Source organism: Hipposideros armiger, unplaced genomic scaffold (genome assembly GCF_001890085.2).
Source record: "Hipposideros armiger isolate ML-2016 unplaced genomic scaffold, ASM189008v1 scaffold_465, whole genome shotgun sequence".
NCBI classification, from domain to species: domain Eukaryota; kingdom Metazoa; phylum Chordata; class Mammalia; order Chiroptera; family Hipposideridae; genus Hipposideros; species Hipposideros armiger.
Window position 1 is genome coordinate 173081 of NW_017731815.1, and position 21074 is coordinate 194154.

Sequence of the window (21074 nt, forward strand, 5' to 3'; positions counted from 1 at the left end):
GTTTATATAACCAATCATCTAATATCTGTTTATATAACCAATCATCTAATATCAATACCTTTCATCTTTCTGATGTCAAGATCATTTGTATGTAAAACTCCATCAGATTCTTGGGAGAATGAGCATTTTTTTTTACCAAATTATTTTTAATAAGTAGGACAGAGTAGTCAATATATAAAGGCAAAAATTGACAAAATATAATGCAGAAATAACATTTTTTCTATAAGTAATATAGTGATGGTTTCTGTCAAAAGGGTGCCTAAATAAAATAGAACCACATAAATGAGACCCTGTGAATAATAATAATAATAATAATAATAATGGCAATAACATTTCTCAAGAGACTGCTCCTGAAATATGACAAGTGCTGTTTTGGGGGAAGGAGTTCTGTGGTCAGGATTAAAAATTCAATCTGGAGTTTACCAGCTGTGCGATTTAGGGTAACATGGCTGAGCCTTGATTTTTCCTCATGTATATGGGAATAGTAATAACCACTTTGCAAGGAAGCTTGGGAATAATGTAAGGAAAGCTCCTGGAACATAATATGCGGCCATCAGTAAGTGGTAACTCCTGGGCAGGGGGAGGAACAAACAAGAAGCAAAAAGAGCCCAGTGTCTGAACCAGCAAGGTCCTGGGTTCTAATCTCGCCCCATCCCTTTCAGCTGCTTAATCCTAAGCAAGTTGTTTAAACACTGTTTCCCGTATGAAAGGGAAATAATGATACTATAAAAGTTGCGTGAGAATTTAAATACTGCGTGTGAAACACTTTTTATAGCGCCTTGCACATAGTCAGTACTCATAAATGATTCTGTTACTGCCCATTAGGAGCCTGTTATGTCACCGTAGGGCTGTGCGCACGTGGAAACATAAAGAACCGAATCGATACCGTAAGACACTTCAGATCTTCAAGGGAGATAAGGCCTTGAGGTGAGTATAAGTTTAGATAGTACAAAATACACTATATATACTAAGTTTCCCAGTATGGTCCACAGGTACCTGAGCGCTGAGTGCAAGTCTACAGAATTCCTATTTATAGTGATCAAGTAAGACTTCATGCAGGCAATCCTAGCAGATCAGCAGAGTTTAAAGAGCGGACAGCAATGTATCAGCAGGCAGAGATTGGAGTCGCTGAGGAAGGAAAGTCGGGAAGAGAAAGCAGAATGAGCCATGACAGCCATGAAGGTGAAAAAGCACAGATTATACATGAGCAAAATAGTAAATAAATTCTATAATATTTAAAGTGTAAAGAATGGGGAAAGTGTGGGCGTAACAGCTGACACTTATTGAGCACTTAAGTGCCTGGCGCTGTTCCAAGGCTTTACACACATTCATTCAGTTCTCATGACAACCCCATGAAATAAGCCTTAGCGTTAGCCCCACTTTGTAGATAAGGAACTGGAGCTCTCAGAGTGCCTGGAAGTGAAGTAGAAAAGAGTGCCACTTCCTCCGAACCTGGCACACAGCTTGGTGAGTAGAGCATGGGCTACACTTCTACCCCCGCTCACCCCTCAGCCCTCAGCCAGATGCCTCACACAGGACCCCTCAGTCTCCACCAGCATGTGCAGCAGTGCTGCTTAATGTCACAAAGCTGGGCAATCTGGCTTCAGAGTCTGAGCTTTTAATCACAACATGGTGTCATGAGAAAGGCACCTGGTCCTTGTTTGTGGAGAACTTTGAAATCCCCAGTGAGGAATTTGAGCTTTATTTTAAAGTTACTGGGAGACGTTGACTTTATTCTGAAGGAATGTAGAGGCATTTTTTAGCAGAGGTGGGGAATAATATAATCACATGTGTAAGGAAACATACCAGTCTTATTTAGAGGGGGCAGGGAGATGGGATGGATGGATGGTTTAGGGGAGGGAGATTCAGGCAGGAAGACAGGTTAGAAGGCGAGTGCCAGGCATTAAAGTGGGAACAGATGAAAGCCCCAATGAGGGCAGTAGTGCTGGGGATTGGGAGGAGGGGACAGACTCGAATGACGTTTTCTGATTGGAATTGGTCAGCCCTCGTGATCGTTTAGAAACAGAGAGTGAAAAGGAGGAGCTGAAAGAGAGCCCCAGGTTTCCAGCCTGGGTGATTGGAAGATGGCAGTGCTGTTGGTATAAAGCAGGAAGGGAAAAGGAGTTTTGATGACAAGGATGACGTTTTCATGTTCAGTTGGTGGTGATAGCAAGGCATGCATGTAGAAACTCCAACCAAGAATTGGGATTGTGGGTCTGGAGCTGGGAAAATGTGAACTGGAGGCTTACATGAGGGAACAGTTTACATGAAGCCATGGATGTGGGTGAGTGAGTGTGGTGTGTGCTGAGAGAAGAACAGAAGGGCAAGAATGGGTCCTTCAGCACAGCCTTAATCTCAGGTGTGGAGAGAAGTTATGGTGTCCCCCAAGATTGAGGAGTAGCTCACAGACTAAGTGACGCAGGACCCAGCCGTGCTGAGATGTAGCATAAGACTGGTCAGGAGCACCAAACGCATGACACAAGCAAATTTGCTTGCCCACACAGACCATTTTGTGAACTGCAGTAATGCTTTTAAATTATTAGGATGTTTCAGGATACTAAGGAGCTCTTTGCTGAATATTAGGCACTATGGTAGCTGAAAATAGATTGTAGCTCTCCATAGTGCCTTGAAGTGCAGGATGCATTTTCTATCCTGTGAGAAGGGCCATGCACAATAAATGTTTCATCTTCTAGGATAGAGGTTGCCTGGAGCATCATGTACAAGAGGAATCTGAGCAATGCCAGGCTCAGTGGGAGAGAGCATTGGGATCTATTAGCGATATCTACCCTCTGTGGAGGGAGTGGGGAATACTGTGTCTAGTTGGTCTTTGCCTGGTTAGATGCCTTCTAAGGTATTGTCAAAACTCTAAATTTCTATGATTATCAGAACCTGGCTTATTATACACATCAATTTCAAAAAGGGGTGTGTGTGACAAATATCTCCTCATGATTTTGTAGCCATTTTCCAGCACCAGGACTTGTACAATGAAGTTAAATGAGTAAATGAATGAAAAAAATTGTGTGTATTCAATAGTATAAATAAGGAAGAACCACCACACACCTTCAACTCAGCCTTTTCCTAATACAACTGTTAGGGTGTGTGTGTGTGTGTGTGTGTGTGTGTGTGTGTGTGTGTGTGTGTGTTTTCAGTTGTTTGGGATTTTAGGCAAATGTTCTGATGGGCACATAGTGGTACTATGTGAAGGGAATTGAAAAAAAAATGCTTTTTACTGAAAGAGGGAAAAAAGTTATTTAAATTTCTCTAGTCAAGAACTTTGATTTTAGAAAACCACAGGTAGAGAACATAAAAAGCAAATGCTGAGTTGAATTATTCACTGAGGAGAATTCATGGTAACTGTACTAAAGTTTTAGATGAGATTCTCCTCTGGTCTACGTAAATAACTTGCAAAAAGCTTTAATTTTGTAAGTTCTCGTTATAGACATTTACTGTTTTTTGTCTTGAAAAAATTGTACATAAACACTTTGGAAAATATAATTTAAATACCTCTGGAATTACTTTTAAAATAACTTTGCTTCGCAGAATTCTAGAGCTGCAGTTTTTGGTATTTCTCCTAACAAATTCACTATATGTACTGTAAGCATTTACACCAGTCATTTCATTTCTGTGTCAGAATATGAGTCCCTTGAGGGCAGGGGGGCTGTATTTTTATCACTGTACCATTGACATCACTGTGTGGCGTGCCTGGCCTCTTTCTGGTCTCCTCTGACTCCTCTTCTTGTTCACTGACATTTTCAAGAGTCAGTTTTTATTAACCCCTCTGATGAAAGTGTAAGACATGGTGCCTGCCATCAAAAAACTTAAAATCCAGTTGCTGAGGGAATAACGGCCAGAAATAGATAATGAACTAATAACAGAGAATAGATCCCAGCAGTTATCATTTTAAAACCTTGATTGTGTCTTCATTTTTTTTTTTCAGCCACAGGTAAATTTTCAGTGAAGTGCAGACAAGGACTTGCACTATTTGGGCTGAAAAAATGGGACAACATATAACAATAACTCTATTATTACTATTTCCTGTGCACACTTAGTATCTCTTTTCCCTGTATCTTTGTTCTCACTATGTTCTTTCTGATAAGGGTCTCTTGAACCATTTCCTGGGATTCATTTGTCAAAACCATAACTTTTTTCAAATCTCATTTTAAATGCCACCTTCAAACAAAATTTTCCGGACTCCCTTAAGTAGATATTATCCCTTCCCTTTGAATTTCCAGCTCTTTTTTCTTTCTCCTCTCTCCTGGTATTCATCTTAAGTTGGAAATTGTGTTTTATTCAATAGAGAGCTGTCACTTCCTGTTTGTGATACCTTGAGCACATTATTAACCTCTCTACGTCTCAGTTTCCTCATCTTAAAAAATAGGGATAAAAATATTTGCTTGTTTACATGGTTATAGTGAGACGAGATAACACGTAAAGTACTTAAACATTGCCTAGCACATAATTGACAATCAATAAACAATAGCTGTTATGGCGCACTTTACAGTTCTTGGCATATTGTAAGTATGGGTGTTGATTTGAATAATAATGATAAAATTGAGTAAGTAATGAGTTCATTTTGGTCTGATCCCTATAAGAACAAGGGGAGTTAGAAAAAGATAGATCAGGATAGGATGGACTTGACTGAATAAGCATTTATTGCACTTTTGCTTTGTGCCAGCATTTGGGATACAACATGAAGAAGACAGACAATATCAGAGGAAAAATGAGGAGATGTTGGTCAAAGGGTACAACTTCCAGTTAAAAGGTGAATACATTCTGAAGATCTAACATACAGCATAGTGATTAAAGCTAATAATACTGTATTGTGTACTTGAGAGTAGCTAAGAGAGTAGTTCTGAGATGTTCTTACCACAAAAAAGAATTGTTAATTATGTGACATAATGGAGGTGTTAGCTAATGCCATGGTGGTAATCATTTGCAATTACCAAATCAACACATTGTACATCTTAAACTTACACAATGTTATATGTCAATTATCTCTCAATAAACCTGGGATGAAAAAAGACAGACAACGATCCCAGTGTGGACACTGAAAAACGTGAGGAGCAAAGGAAAATAATTGCAAATTGTGACACTGTTGAGAAGAAAAGAAGGGACCAAAACTGGGGAAATAAAGGTGGGGAACCTACTTGAGATAAATAGGAAAGTCCTCCTTGAGGGAGTCGGGTTTAAGCAAAGACCAAGCTATGATAGTCAGCGAGGAGCAGAGTGTGTGTGGGGGTCGGGTGGGGGTAGGAACATACTAGGCGGGGGCTCGAGGCGAGACAGGTTTTGGGGTGTAAGTTCAGTGTGGCTGGAGTAAGCAGGGGTTGGGACTGGAGACCTAGGCAGGATCCGATTATGTAGGGATTTATGGGCCCTTAGAAGGAGTTTGGGTCGCACTAGACTTGACTGAGACCGTGTGATTGTCAGCTGGGCTTGAGACGATGTAAAATGTAGAGAAATATTTGGAGCAGGCATTTGAGATGCAAGAGCAAAGCCATGGGGTTGCGACTAAGAATGGTGTCAGAGCAGATAAGCGATAGTCTGTGAAGTGGCAGAGTTGCATTGGGGCATATGAGAAACAATTCTCATTTGGAGGGTATCATTCTACACAGCAGCTGCTGCCTTGCTGTCATGGACTTTGACAGGATTTTTCTCATAGCAGAGGAAAAGTCGAGCTGACGTGGTGACCTTTTGGAATAGATGGTTTCTTTTTTGCCAAGTTGAACCTTTCCTGGGAATATTTGTGCTGAGTGAGCTCTGTGACCTCCGTGTGGGGTGGGTAAATGCTATCTGTCATGAGCATTCAACTCTTTTCCTTTCATGTCAGCAGAAGGAAATAAATCATTTATGTTAGTTTGGGTAATTGAAGAAGCTTTTCATTTGCAATTTACCCTGGTGTGTGTGACTAATTTGAGTTGATAATCATTATTGCCCACATACAGCTTTTCAATAGATGGACCGTGAGTGGAAAAACATTGTATTCTATAAAAATTGGTGTAATGGCTTGAACGTAAGCTTTCTAGTCTAAATGTGAAACCTGAGAGTTAACATTGTATTACATTTCCAATAATGACTGTGACCTTTTTCTTTCAGGCTTCCTTAAGGATTTTAATCATCTTTACAGTCTCTTTGAGAATGATTGAACTTCCAAATGCCCTTAATTTAAAATTTTAAATTCTAGTGAACATTTTTATAGAATATTTCATTACTTTTACATTATGACTTGTGTGGTAATTTAAGATCACAAGTGTTGAAAAAGCTCCTAAAGCAAAATTTTATGGTTGGTTAAAAAAAATTTTTTTTAACTTTTGAATAACCTTCCTAGCTAGTTTTCCATCTGAATAATCTTCCCTTAGAACATAAAGTGGTATAAATAAAGAATGTTCAGCACCTGACATAAATTTATGTATGGCGTACGGATTAGAGGGTACACCCTGTCATTCTGATTTTGCTATTTTCTCATCAGTGTTACCAGGTAATAAATAAATACTCTAATTCTCATTTTGTTTACATTTATTATTACAAAAATTGCTCCATTATTCAAAATCTTCATGACAATAGTAATTTTGGGATGACGATTGATATCAGTACAATCTGTGTTCATGAAATTTTGAGTGGATCAATGATAATATATTTTGAAGGCTGTAGGTATTTTCAAGTAAAAGAGATGAAGACTTAACAATTTTAGAAAACTACAGAGGATTTTGTAATAGAACAAAATTATGCCAGGCTTGTTTCAATAACAAATAGTTTATTAAAATTCAGAAATGTTCTGATACATTCATTAATAAGTATATTTCACCAACTTTTTTTTTGTGGTTAGATAGTTATACAATTTAACAAGTGATCCTCCTGAACAGTTCAGTACCCACCCGGTAGGATACATAATTATTACCATATTATTGACTACATTCCTTATGCTTTACATCCCCATGACTATTTTGTAACCACCAATTTGCTCTTCCCAATCCCTTCACCTCCTTCACCCGGTTCCCCAACCCCCACCCATCTATCACCCTGATTAATCTAGCACCTGTCTAACATCATACATAGCTATTACAATATTACTGACTGTATTCCTTATGCTGTACCCTACTTCCCCAAGACTACCTGGCAACAACCAATCCACGCCTCCCTTTCACCCACCCACCCAATCCCCACCCGATTCGTCAACCACCAAAATATTCTCTGCATCTATGAGCCTGCTTCTGCTTTGCCTGTTCATTTATTTTGCTCACCAGACTCCACACACAAGCAAAATCTTACTGCATTTGTCCCTCTCTGTCTGACATACCCCACTCAGCACAATATCCTCCAGGTCCATCCATGCAGCTGCAGATGGTGAGATCCCATTCCCTTCCATGGTTGAGCAACACTCCAGATATATATGTACCACCTCCCTCCACCCATTCATCAACAACAGATACCCTGGCTGCCTCCACATCTTGGCCATTGTAAAACAATGCTGCAGTGAACATGGATGCACATGATCTCTTGAAGTAACGTTTTGGATTTCTTCGGGTAAATGCCCAGAAGTGGGATTACTGGGTCCTTCTCTGTCTCTTGTTATAACTTATGCTTTAAAGTCTATTTTGTCTGGTATAAGTATTGCTACTCCAACTTTTTGTTTGTTTCCATTTTCATGAAATATCTTTTTCCATCCCTTTACTTTCAGTCTGTGTGTGTCTTTTGATCTGAAGGAGTCTCTTGTTTGCATCATATATAAGGGTCTTGTTTTCTTATCCATTCAGCCACCGTATGTTTTTTATTAGAGCATTTAATCCATTTACATTAGAAGTAATTGTCATGTTATTATTCATGTTTTTTATTTTTTTATTTTCATCTTAAAGAAGTCCCTCTAACATTCCTTGTAAAAATACTGGTTTGATGGTGATGAACTTTAGCTTTTCCTTGCCTGGGAAACTCTTTATCTGTCCTTCAATTTTAAATGATAGCTCTGCTGGGTAGAGTAAGCTTGGTTGTAGGACCTTACTTTTCATCTCTTTGAATATTTCCTGCCAGTCCCTTCTGGCCTGCAAAGTTTTGTTGAGAAATCAGCTGACTTACTTATAAGTTACTGGTTGTCTTTCTCTTGCTGCTTTTAGGATTCTCTCTTTGTGTTTAACCTTTGGCATTTTAATTATGATGTGTCTTGGTGTGGGCCTGTTTGAGTTCATCTTGCTTGGGACTCTCTGCACTTCCTGGGCTTTTATGTCTGTTTCCTTCACTAGGTTAGAGAACTTTTCAGTTATTATTTTTTCAAATAGTCTTTCAATCTTTAGCTTTCTCACTTCTCCTCCGGATACTCATATGATGCAAATATTGTTATGCTTGATGTTGTCCCAGAGGTCTCTTAAACTATCTTCCATTTTTTTAAAAATTCTTTTTTCTTTTTGCTGTTCCAATTGGGTGTTTTCTGCTACCTTGTCTTCCAAACTGCTGATTCGATCCTCTGCTTCATCTAACTTGCTGGCGATTCCTTCTGGTGCATTCTTCATTTCAGTTATTGTATTCTTCACGTCTGACTGGTTCCTTTTTTTTATGGTTCCTATGTCCTTTTTATGCTTGCTGTCTCTTTGTTGAAGTTTTCACTAAGTTCCTTGAGCATCCTTATAATCATTGTGTTGAAGTCTGTATCTGGTAGTTTGCTTGCCTCCATTTTGTTCAGTTCTTTTTTTGGAGTTTTCTCCTGTTCTTTCATTTGGGTTGTATTTCTTTGTTTCCTCATTTTGGCTGCCTGTCTTTCTTTGTTTCTATGTTTGTTTCTAGGTAGATCTTCTACATCTCCCAATCTTGCCTGATGTCCTTATGGAGTAGGTGTCCTGTTGGGCCCAGTGGCACAGTCTCCCTGGTCAGCTGAGTTGGGTGCTCCAGGAGTGACCCTTGTGTGGATTGTGTATGTCCTCCTGTTATAGTTGAGCCTTGATTGCTAATGGCATGTCAGGGGGTGGGATTGACCCTCAGGCTGACTGGCTGAGGGATTTGGCTACATCCACAGCTTCTGGGCTGCTGTGAGTGTGTGTGTGTGTGTGTGTGTGTGTGTGTGTGTGTGTGTGTGTGTGTGTGTGTGTGTGAGGTGGGGGGCTTACTCCAAGGAGAAGGATTCTCTCCAGCAGGGTCTGGAGCTTGTAGAGACCACCCTTTGTGTATGTCACTTGTGGGGCTAATTGGGTGGTGTTCTGCTGTGGTCTGAAGCCAACCTCCAAGTATGTTGGTTCTGGAGCCTCTTGGGAAAGGCTGCAGTACAGGCCCAGATCAGCCACTGCCTGTGACCGGTCAGGAACTACCTGATAGGAGTTGCAAAGCAATCCCTGGTTGTTCGCTGTCTGTGCTGCACCGGGAGTCATGTGAGAGAGGCCATGCTGTGAACCGAGGACGGCTACCACCAGTACTGGGTCTGGGGTAGCTCTGCAAAAACCCAGGACACACTGAGGCCTGCTGCCAGTTGCCAGCTCCCATAAGGTTCAGCCACTGATAAAGCCTCATGCAGTATGGGAGTTGCATGAGGGGGGGGGGTCTCAGTGAGTCAGCAGGGTGAAGTGAGCAGAGCTTACCAGACCAATTCAGATTCAGCTTTGGCCATGGGCATGTGGGAGGCCTCAACACAGGAAACATGGCACCTGTCTACTGGCTGCATGGGAGAAGGGTCCCACACAGGGAAATGGTAACTGTCTCTCTAGTCCTCACCTCAAAGCCACACACCTCAGTCTGCCCCCTGTATGTCTCTGATGACCCCCAAGTCACTGTCCCTCCACTAGTGCCCAGAGTGAGTGCCTGTGAGCAAGTGAATCTGTGTCAGGCCCTTTAAAAGGACGTCTGTGTTTCCCGTAGCCTTTTGTCCCACCTGGATGGTCGGAATCCCTGCTGTTTTTCACAGCCAGGTGTTGTGGGGGCTCCTCTTCCTGGCATCAGTACTCTCGGTTGGCGAGCCCAGTGTGGGGCTGGAGTCCCTCGCTCTTCCTGGAGTGTGTGCGGGGGAACCTCTGTGGCTGAGATAACCCTCCTGATTCTAAACTATGACATGCAGGTGTGAGCTCCGGACTATTCCATGTCTCCATCCCTCCTACCAGTCTTGATGTGGCTTCTTCTTTATTATCCTTAGTTATAAAACTTCTGTTCAGCCAGACTTCAGATGATTCTCCAGTTTGATTGTTCTGTAATTTAGTTGTAATTTTAATGTGTTCACAGAAGGAAGCAGGCACAGTGTTTATCTATTCTGCCATTTTGGGTTTCCTTTCAGCAACTATTTTTAAAATTTCTACCTGTTAGGTAAAATTTTGGGAAAAAAAGAGGCATAAACTTAAATTTTATATTGTTGCTACTTGCAGGACTTTGATATATGATAAATAAGGCTTCAGTTGAACTTGGTAGGGGGGTATGTAATATCAAAAAATGTGAAGAAAATTATCCATTGTCATAATGGGGGTAAATAAAGCTTGATTCTATATACATTTAGAAGTTTTTCCCCAAGATATCGAGGCTGGAATTTTTTGAGCTAGGAAAACCCAAATTTGTCGAAGTTGAGGTGTCTGTAAGTCCACCAAGACAGATCTTGCAGTGGATCGAAGATTGATTTCTAAGCCAGGCAGGAAATTTTACTTTGGTTGAAGAACTGAAAGAGCAATGCTGAAACAAGTAATCTCTTTTGTTTTATCAAAATCCATGAACTTCCTCTGTCTTCCTCCCATGAAGTAATATTGGGTTGTTGGAAAAGTCATGACACATTTTTGCAATGAAAAACAGAAAACATATGTCATGAGTTTTCCAACAACCCAATAGGTTATCTTGTCAACTGAGGCTCTCTCCCATCTCATTTCTTTCCACTTTAGCTTTTTTCTTAGAGTTCATCCTTACAGTTGACTCCCCCGCCCCCCGACTTTACTGACGTATAATTGACATATAAAACACTTATGCACTGCCTAATGACATTTCAGTCAACTACAGACCAATATATGAGAGTGGTCTCATAAGATTATAATGGAGTTAAAAAATTGTTATCATTTAGTGACATAATGGTCAGTGTCACTGTGCAACATTATTGCTATTTTTAAATAAATTGAGTGTAGTCTCAGTGTATAGTTATAAAGTTTACAGTGTGGACAGGAATGTCCGAGGCCTTCACATCCACTCACCACTCACTCGCTGACTCACCCAGAGCAACTTGTAGTCCTGCCTGCAGGCTCCAGGGCATTATACAGCTGTACCATTTTTTATTTTTTATACCTTATTTTTACTGTACCTTTTCTATGTTTAGATACACAACTACTTACATTGTGTTGTAATTGCTAACATTTCAGTACAGTAACATGCTGTATAGGTTTGTAGCCTAGGAGCAATAGGCTCGACCATCTAGGTTTGTGTAAGTGCACCCTGTGATGTTCACACAGTGACAAAATCACCTAGCGACAAATTTCTCAGTATATATTCACATTGTTAAGTGATACATGACCGTGCATTTGAAGATTAAAACATGATGATTTGATATACATTGTGAGGTGATTACCACAATCATAATTAATACATTTATCACCTCACATAGTTACCTTTGTGTGTGTGTAGTGAGGATGTTTGTGACTACTCTCAGCAAATTTCAACTATAAAAGATACTATTGTTAACTATACTCACTATGCTGTACGTTATATCTGCAGTATTTGTTCATCTTATCGCTGAAGGCTTGTACCCCTTGACCAGCATCTTCCCATTTCCCCCATTCCCCAGCCTCTTGTAACAGCCATCCTACTCTGTTTCTATGAGTTTGGCTTTTTTGTCTGTTTGTTGTTGTTTAGGTTCCACTTATAAGTGAGATAATACAGTATTTGTCTTCCTCTGCCTGGCTTATCACTTAGTATAATATCCTCCAGGATCATCCACGTTGCTGAAAGTGGTAGGATTTCTTTCTTTCTCATGGCTGAATAATATTATAGATAGGTAGATAGATAGATAGATAGATAGGTAGATAGATAGATAGTAACTATCGATGTGTTGCTATGGATTGTGGATTTTTTGGTGATTTTTTTTCAGTAGCTTTCTTGGGGCTTATACATGCCATCTGAACCCAGTTAGCCTCATTCTTCAGTTGGCAATACATTGGTGCCACTGAGATAGAGTAAACAGATAGATAGGGCCCAGGAACTTCAAGTTTTATTTAACTTGCCATAGATTGGAGCTTTTTCTCATAATTCTAGGTAAAGGCGTAGTGCTTATATGTAAAAAATTTAGGAAGAATAACCAGAAGGAATACTTGATTGACTATTAGAGTATTATTACCAGGTTTAAATATATCTTATTTTTTATTAGAGAAATTCCTATCTCAAAATCATGCTAACTTTTAGAATGTTAAAAATGTATGCATATTTTTGTTAATTCTCTACATATGGCAACTTTCACAAATCTTTCAAAATCTCATAAATTGATGTCTTTGGGAAAGTTTCATTTTTTTTCTCCTTTCAACATAACAAACTCCAATTTAGCTTCTTATTTCAAAATAATTCAGAATAGGCTGTTATCTTTTGTAGAATGTCTTGTCATCTTCAATAAATTATGAAAAAAATCATCCTTTAATTACAAAACCTGAGTATGGCTCTTAATTTATAATAATCTAAAAAGAGCTTCTATAAGTAAACACCAAAGGAAATAATAATATATTAAGCCATATTTTATTTATTGTAATTGCAATATATTTTTACAATTAATTTTTTATCACTGACCCTAATTAATTCATTTTAGAATCTACCATAATTCTATGTTTATAAAAGTAATTTGCTGACTTTTCCCCCTATTTTTCTCAATCACTTATTTTATATAGTTAGATTGAATCACTACTGATATATCATAATTCTAAAATGCAGAATATTATATCTAAAGGATTAGCAATTTTGGAGTTGTTTGATGTTAAATAAAATTTTAAATAACTTTGTTCTCTGTGCTCTGTTTGACTTTTTTCTTTCCTCTCCTATGAGGGAATCTAAAAGAGTAAAGCACAACTCAGCTGGTTGTCTTTGAAGAATAACAATTTGAGATGAGAGTAAGTTGATAGTGTAGTAATTAGGTCTGGTGATAGCTTTCCCAGGAGATAGCTTATGCAAAAATGATGGAGGTCTGCTCATCATTGTACACAGAATGTTGACATTCTTAACTTTAATAGGAAAGCATTTATCTTTTGCACCTGCTCCAGTATATGAATAGCTGTCATGTACTCCAACAAAAGAGAGGAAAAAATGTCACTATGATTTTAAAAATATGCATTGACATAAGAAAAAGTAAAATATTTTGAGCACTTGGAGTTTCTTTTTCTTGCTTTTTATGCCTGGTTCCTACAGTGAATTATTTGTTATATCTAATAGTATTAGAATTTGTTATATTTAATAGTATTAGAATTTTCCTATTGGGTTCACCAGTATGACTTCATCATTATAGAAAGCTCTTTAAATTATTAAAGAGAGCCTGTGTGCATGCTTTATGAGTAAAAGGTTATGCCCTTACGATTACTGAATTTTCAGTGGCATGTAGCAAAATGAAACACCTAGATAAAGTGTAAATGCAGTTTTTACAAGTATATTAGTAAGACAAAATTTAAAGTTGATAAAAGTGAAAACATTCCTAAAATTTCACTAAATAAGTAAAAAAAAATGAAGTAAAATGTATATTGAATTTAATTATTGTAAAAACAAGAGGTTCTTATAGGTTTTTAGATTCCTGACAGGTTGACTATGAAGATTTTACATCCTTTAAAAGTATTGAAATGCTGTTGCTTTTACACAACATTTTTATTTCTAACTATTACTACTCTATTGGATAAATTCTGAAGGAAGTCTGTCAGATGTCTTGTACATTTATGCTTGCTCATCAGGGGTTTTCTCCCATGGCATTTTACGTGCTGACTTTTCTTATGAGACTGTCTTTCTATTTTAACTTTCCTTTTAAAAATATGCAAGAGATTTTAAGATTATATATACACACGGTGTATGCCTACTATGTATACATATATAAAGTATAGCAAAAATTTAATCTGACTCATCTTTTAACAAACACTAAAATTAAGAACCAAATTAATTTTCTCCCTTAAGAGTTCTACTCTTAGAAATTATTCATTTATTTTAGTTCTGCTGCTGTTATTTAAAATGACTTTGGACCTCTTCCTTTGAAGTGTCCTTAAAAATCTGCAAAAATTTTTTTTTTTAAATACATTTTCACAGGTGGCAGGTCATCATTCTTTGAGGATGGTTGAGAAATCGGAAGAAAGAATTTGTTTCTGAAGTAACAGAGAGGCTTTCAGAGCCATATATGTTGAACAGGTAACTGATTGTTTCAGTTAACCTATTTTGGGTCAGAGTCAGGGATAGGCTAGAAAGGACTTGTCGTGTGTGTGTGTGTGTGTGTGTGTGTGTGTGTGTGTGTGTGTGTGTGTGGAGGGGGGGAGGAAAAATGAAAAAAAGCAGGAAGGAAAAGGAGGGGCACAAAATGACTATGATAGCAATTTGAAAAGAAAAATACAAACAGGTTTCAGCAATTGTTGAAAAAGCTTGGAGTCTTCCATGGTGGCTATTTTGAAAGAATGTGATCCTTTAGAAGTACTGGCAGCCCACGAAGCACTGATTTTCTACAGGATTTTCATTATACTGTCTGAGAACATTATGTCAATATTAGCATTTAAAGTGACATAAATTAAAACTGAATCTGATTCATTCTTCCTACGGCTCTTCCACCTCCCTAGCATCATCAGTCCGGCCCCAAATTTTACTCTCTACCTTGGGCCATCATGTTTCATTCTTACTGGGGAGACATCTTGGCTTTGTTGAGTTTCTGAAAATTCTTGAGTTGCATACATAGCTGAATCATTATGGTTCCAGGAGATGTTGGCTTTGGACAGAGGGAGCAAAGTAAATTTAGAAAAGAGGGAAAAGTGCCTAGATTCAGAGAGTCACCATTTGAACTGGAACTTGGTGTGGTTTTCACATTAGGAATCTACAATCTGGGAGGAATCAACAATGATCAATTTAATACCAGTTGCTAGCTGAAGTTTATACTAATCATCCAAGTTTCTTTATGTCTTACCTCACGCGGCTGAGTGGTGCGCTTGAAAGAGATCACGATGTACATTCAGAAGGCCTAGTCCTAATTCAGTTCTGACCATAAATTATTTGTGATCTTGACAAATTACTTTAAGAAAATGGTAGTTTTCTCCTAAATGACTCCTTTGAGACAGATAGGTACTAGTGCCTCTGTTGTACAGATAAGGAATTTAAGAAACAAGTCAGCCATGGCAAAATAAATTGCCCGAGACAATTGATTTTAAGAAGTGGAGCTATGCTTGGATGGGCACAGTTTTTGTCTCATAGGAAGCCGCTTCTCTATGAGATTACAGCTCAAAAATTTCCTTTATATTTGTCTGAAATCATGCAAGAAAGACGCTATTGTGCTAGAATAAACTTCCCTGTCAGTGAAACTGAGCAATTCTGGAGGAAAATGCTTTCTCAACTGTACAACAGTAAACCAGAAAAAGCTATGCTTGCTTATAAAGTTAAAGATAGCTTACTTTTTATTACCTTTTTATTTGGTTCAAACATTTCCAGTGACTTTGGGCTCAAATGTTTACCTTGTTCACTGTGAAAATTCCAAAGCACATAAGATTCTATTAAAGGCAATCTTCTAGTCATCTGGAAATCAAATTCTAAAACCTTAGGGACTCAGATTCCATATTTAGGAGTGGTTTTGTGCCCCTTGTTTAATCCTAACAACATTTGAGACCCTTCTATGTACAAAGCATTTTTGGTTGTTCAGAATAATTTTAATAGCAACACTGCATGTAAAAATATTATACAATGCTCCTGGACGTCATGCACTGTAGACAGAGATTCTAAATAGGATGTTTTCATGTCCTCTTGCATAAACTTACTGCTCCAGCCTATAGACAGAGATTATTTCTTTTGAAAAGGTAATTACAACAACAAAAAAATTAATGGAGTGTTCATAAAAATTTGCAATTGCCAATTGTTTTTTGTTTTGTTTTGTTTTGTTTTTTTATAAGAAGAGAGCAGAACAAAACATCCATGGTTCAAAATGCTTAACAAATATCTCTCATTCTCTCTAATTGTCTCCTCAAAGGTGTTGGCAAAGTTTTTCCAAAATGAGACCTCAGCATTTTATAATGTTAACATATTCTGAATTGTTGCACTAAGGGAAAAAGACTAGAATTGCTTTAGGAGAAAGAACCATTTACAATGTTCTATGAAATTGAGCCATATTAAGAACAATGTTATGAGATGGTTACTTCATTGCACTATGTAATCTATACCTTTTCATATATACCACTTTGAGATATAGTTTGCTAACTTTTATAAAATAGTGACCCTTAATCAAGCATGTAATTTATGCCATATTTTTCCTTTTAATTATTATTATTAGCTTATGTAATATCAAGAATAACATTTTGTATAATTTTGTTAATAAAGCATTGTCACAAACTTATAACCCAATGAGAAGCTTTTTACTTCTTTACCACCATATTTCTTTCCTTTTACCTCCTTCATTCTTTTTTTCCTAGTTTTATTGAGATATAATTGACATGTGACATAGTATGACATTTAGTATTAGCATTAGTATACAACATAATTATTTGATATACTGCAAAATGATTACCACAATAAATTTAGTTAACATCCATCACCTCAAAGTTACAAAGTTTCAGTTATAAAACAAATAAGTTCTGGGGATATAATGTACAGCATGGTGAATATAATTAACAATTGGCAACTTTGTATATTTTGATCCCTTTTACCCATTTCACCCATCAGCTTTTTACCATTGAACATGATGTTAGCTGTGGGCTTGTCATATATGGCCTTTATTATGTTGAGGTATGTTCCCTCTGTACCCAGTTTATTGAGAGTTTTATCATAAATGGATGTTGAATTTTATCAAATGCTTTTTCTGCATCTACGGAGATGATCATATGATTTTTATCATTTATTTTGTTAATGTGGTGTATCACATGTACCACGATCAGGTAGGATTTATTCCAGGGATGCAAAGGTGTTTTAACATCTGCAAATCAATCCTTCATCTTTGTTTAGGCCACCTGCTTTATGCCTGTTGTTTTGGTGTGATTAGAAATAGAGCCTCTCAAATAAGTACATGAAAACATATTCACCATCATTAGCGATCAAGAAAATGCAAATTAAAACCAAAATGGGATACCACTGCACACTCACTAGAATGGCTATAATTAGAAACACTGTCCATACCAATTGTTAGTGAGGATGTAGAGAAACTATACTTTTCATACATTGCTGTAAAGAATCTAAAATGCTGTAATCACTTTGGAAAATTATTTGACAGTTTCGTAAAAACGTATATGCACTTTGCATACCATCCAGCCATTCTACATACTTCTATATACTTATATAAGAAAAAGAAATACATATGTCTATACCGAGATTTTTACATAAGTGTTCATAGCAGCTTTATTTGTAATAACTCCAAACTGGAAAAACAAATATCTATCAACAGGAGAATGGATAAATTATGGTATAGCCATACAATAGAATAATACTCAGAGATAAATAGGAAGACTGTTGATGTACATAACATGTAAGAATCTCTATGTGACAGAAGTCAAACAAAAAAGGACAAAGTATATGATTCTGTTTATATGAAATTCTAGAAAAGCAAACTTGTGACAGAAACCAGATCAGTGTTTGACCAGGAATAATAAAAGAGGATGAAAGGAGAGTTTACAGAGTGGCATGAGGAAACAATTTGGGATGACAAATATGTTTATTATCTTGACTATGGCAATAGTTTCACAGGTACATGTCAAAATGCATCAAACTCTAAATAGGCGCAGTTTATTGTATATCAATTATACCTAATGAGGCTTTAAAAAAAAATAATGCCACCTTTGACTCTCAAAGGCATTACAGTTTGAATGTTGGTAAAATTCCTTTCCTTAATCTGGGTGCTGATTTTAAAGATTTTTAATTGAGGTATAGGTTTCATAGATGTATTCAGTTTGTGAAAATTCACCTATAATATGTGCACTTTTCTGTATATCTGTTATTCTTCAACCAAAAAATGGCAACAAAATAAAAAACAATAAAGCCTGAAAGTATCCCTGAAAGAAACATGCAGAAAGTGTTTCGTTTGGCCAATAAATTATATTTGTTGTATTTTTCTTTATATTTTTATTTTTTTCTATTTTAGAGAAAAAAAACCTAAGATTTAGAAACAACTTGTAAAAAGTCCCAAAAATAATGTAAGTATTTCAGTGGAGACTTCAGCTAGCTTTTTCTTTCCTGAAAGATCTATGTGCCTTCCTGTATTTTTCAGGCCTTTAGTGAAGGTTTGTTATGTTAAAAAATAATCAGCCTTATTTATGGTCATCCCTTCTACATTCGTATCATAATTTATGATGGTTCACATCAGATTCCTTCAGAGCTAAAGAGTAATATTAATTTCAATATTTATAGCAAGTTTTGCGACACAAAGTAACTAACCCTTGTCAGTTAGTGCAATGGTGCCAGCATAGTCTTTGGGACAAAGAACGGTAATACAGAAGCATTTTAAGGGAACAAAAGACCTCCCACTAGTGGAGAATATAATTCTGATCATAGAATGAAATTACCAGTAGAAGATAATAATCATCAGCATTTTGAGATACAATGAACACTTAAGAAAATATTCATGTATTGATGTGGATTTTGATGTATTTCAGTGGCAGTGACTCAGTGGAAATCTTTTCTCTTGTTTTTTTTTTTTTTTGATATGGAATATTTTTGATATCCAGGGAAAAAGAAAGAAGCAAACAACTCTTTGATATTAAATAGCAAATTAGTTTAGAAGTTCATTAATATTATAAAGTAATAAGCTGACTTTTAAGTAATATGGCTTATTACATTTTAATAAACACTCCCCAAAGGTTAAGTTGTATTAGTATGATGCTTTGCACACAGTAGGCCCTCAAAGTGGTGTAGACTAATTTCAATTCATAGCCAGTTTAGTGGAAGGAGAGGGAGGCAGAAGGTGGTAAGGCAGACAGGGAAGGAAAAAGAGAGGCACAGCAGAGCAAGGGGCAGCCGAGAAGGGCTCTGTAGGTTTGTAAGAGAAATCATTTCCGGTGCTCTTCATCTGTTACTGGAGGCTTTGGGTTCCTTACAGGGTGTGGAAGATTCTGTTGGTTTCCTTACTCTTTATCTGTTTCCCTACAAGCATGTGCTAAAATGACTGATTATGTTCAAATAGCCATCCTTCTCCTGACGGCCATGCACTTGAAAGAGGGTAGCCTGATTCCCAGTCCCAGAGGGTAAATCCTAATTGATCTATGCATTCTTCTATTCTTCTTTTACTTGCCAGTAACTGTTTTCGAAAGGACACGTGATCCAGTTCTGACCAAAGAAATAAGAGATCTGCTGCAAGCTTCCAGGAAAGGCTTTCACACTCTTTAAGTAAGACACAAGGACGCCTTCCTCTTCTTAGGCTGGGCAATGCTGCAGACAAACGTGATTCTGAGCTGCTTCAGCTGCTTTCTTATCAAGAGATACGTGAGTCTGGTAAAAACTGATGCTTTGCGAGGATCAGAACCGATCATTGGAAAGAACCTAGGCCTCTGATGATGTCATTGAGCCAACTAAATTATACAACCCAGGGTTGCTACTCACCAGCCAAGTGACCTTGAAATGAATCTGGGCCTCAGTTTCCTCAACTATAAAATGAGGAAGACGAACTTTTTGCTTGACCTACCTGAGACGCTTCGGCTCTATCATCCATCCACGGTTCTCACAACCCATAAACCCTTTCACTGAAGTTAAACAGTTGAACAGTTCTTGCTGGTGAAAATATATAACCTGGAAAATGCCAACATCAGTGAGCTCTAGCATGATTTTTCCCTGTAATGTATAGGAACACACATTGTAAAAGTTGCCTAGGACCAAGCTGTTAAAGGGTTTCCAGGCATTTCAAATATCAAAAGCTGCTATGTGCCCAGTGTTGATATAATGTGAGAAATAATTGGCAAGAAGCTCGAGTAAGTGCCGAGCTGCAGAATCTAGGCTGGAACTCCCGGGCTTCCTGTTATTGTATTGATGACAGTGTGAGAGAAGAGATGGACTGTGGCAGGCAGCCTCGCCTCGTCCATTTTTCTTCAGGCCATTATACCTTCATATCAAGGTATTTTGTAACCTGGTGATTTTCTCACCACTCTGACTTTACAGCTTTGAAATTTCAGCTTCAGGAAGATGAAATGGAATTGTCTTTTGTATCAGGAGCTCACAGGGACTATATTCTCTCTTGTGCTTTCTGTGCTGTTGCTGCCACTACCTGCTAACTTACCTCCAGTGTTTCAAAGCCCTTTTCTCTTGGTCTACATTTGCTAATTCAGTTTAAGAATTGCTGACCTTTGCATTATTTCCTTTTAAGTATTTTCAAGTCAAAAAAGAAAAGGGGATCCTTACATCAAATGGGTTTTAATTTAAATGATTTCTAAGGCCTTATCCCACACTTTGAGAATCCTTGGGAAGTAAACATTTTCCCCAATGGATTTTTTTTCTATTTTCAAAAACAATGATTAATGTTTCCAAGTTATTGATAGAAAAGGAAGGTTTTTAGTCTTAAGTTCATCTAAGCCACCCTGTGTGCAGGCAAAGAAGCAGTGATTTTCATGTGTCCAGGGACGTTCCCATTAGCCCAGCAGCTGTGTTTTAAATGCATGCTTAAGTTAACCACCATCTCACAGAGAATTCTCCTCTGGCAAGAAGAGAAAAGATGGACAAGAGTGCTTTCCAAGTATTTTTCTGGGTTCAAGTTTCTATGAATCAATATGATTTGAATTAGGAAATTAGTAAAGTCTATTTTACTTTCTTCCATATCAAATATTTGATGAGTCCCTATAATATACAAGGCAGTATGCCTTTATTTTATGCAAAAATGCACATATGATAGCTAAAAAATTAAGACAATAGAAATGTAAACATTACCTTAGAAACCCTGGACAAACAAAGTCAGTGATAGAGATAGTGGTGGGAAGGGGTTGGGAGTAAATCCTGCAATCTGTGGCTTAATTTATACCTTAGCTCCC

The 21074-nt window shown here is 37.5% G+C and overlaps 1 long non-coding RNA gene across 2 annotated transcripts in view; it reads left to right on the plus strand.

The window, feature by feature from the left end:
* The first annotated feature begins 869 nt into the window (after window positions 1-869).
* Window positions 870-21074, plus strand: part of LOC109395308 (uncharacterized) — a 39486-nt gene continuing 19281 nt past the window's right edge. For both annotated transcript variants that reach the window (XR_002126637.1, XR_002126636.1), the window contains exons 1-2: window positions 870-927; window positions 14200-14298. This is a non-coding gene — a long non-coding RNA (uncharacterized LOC109395308). The remainder of the gene's footprint in view (window positions 928-14199; window positions 14299-21074) is intronic.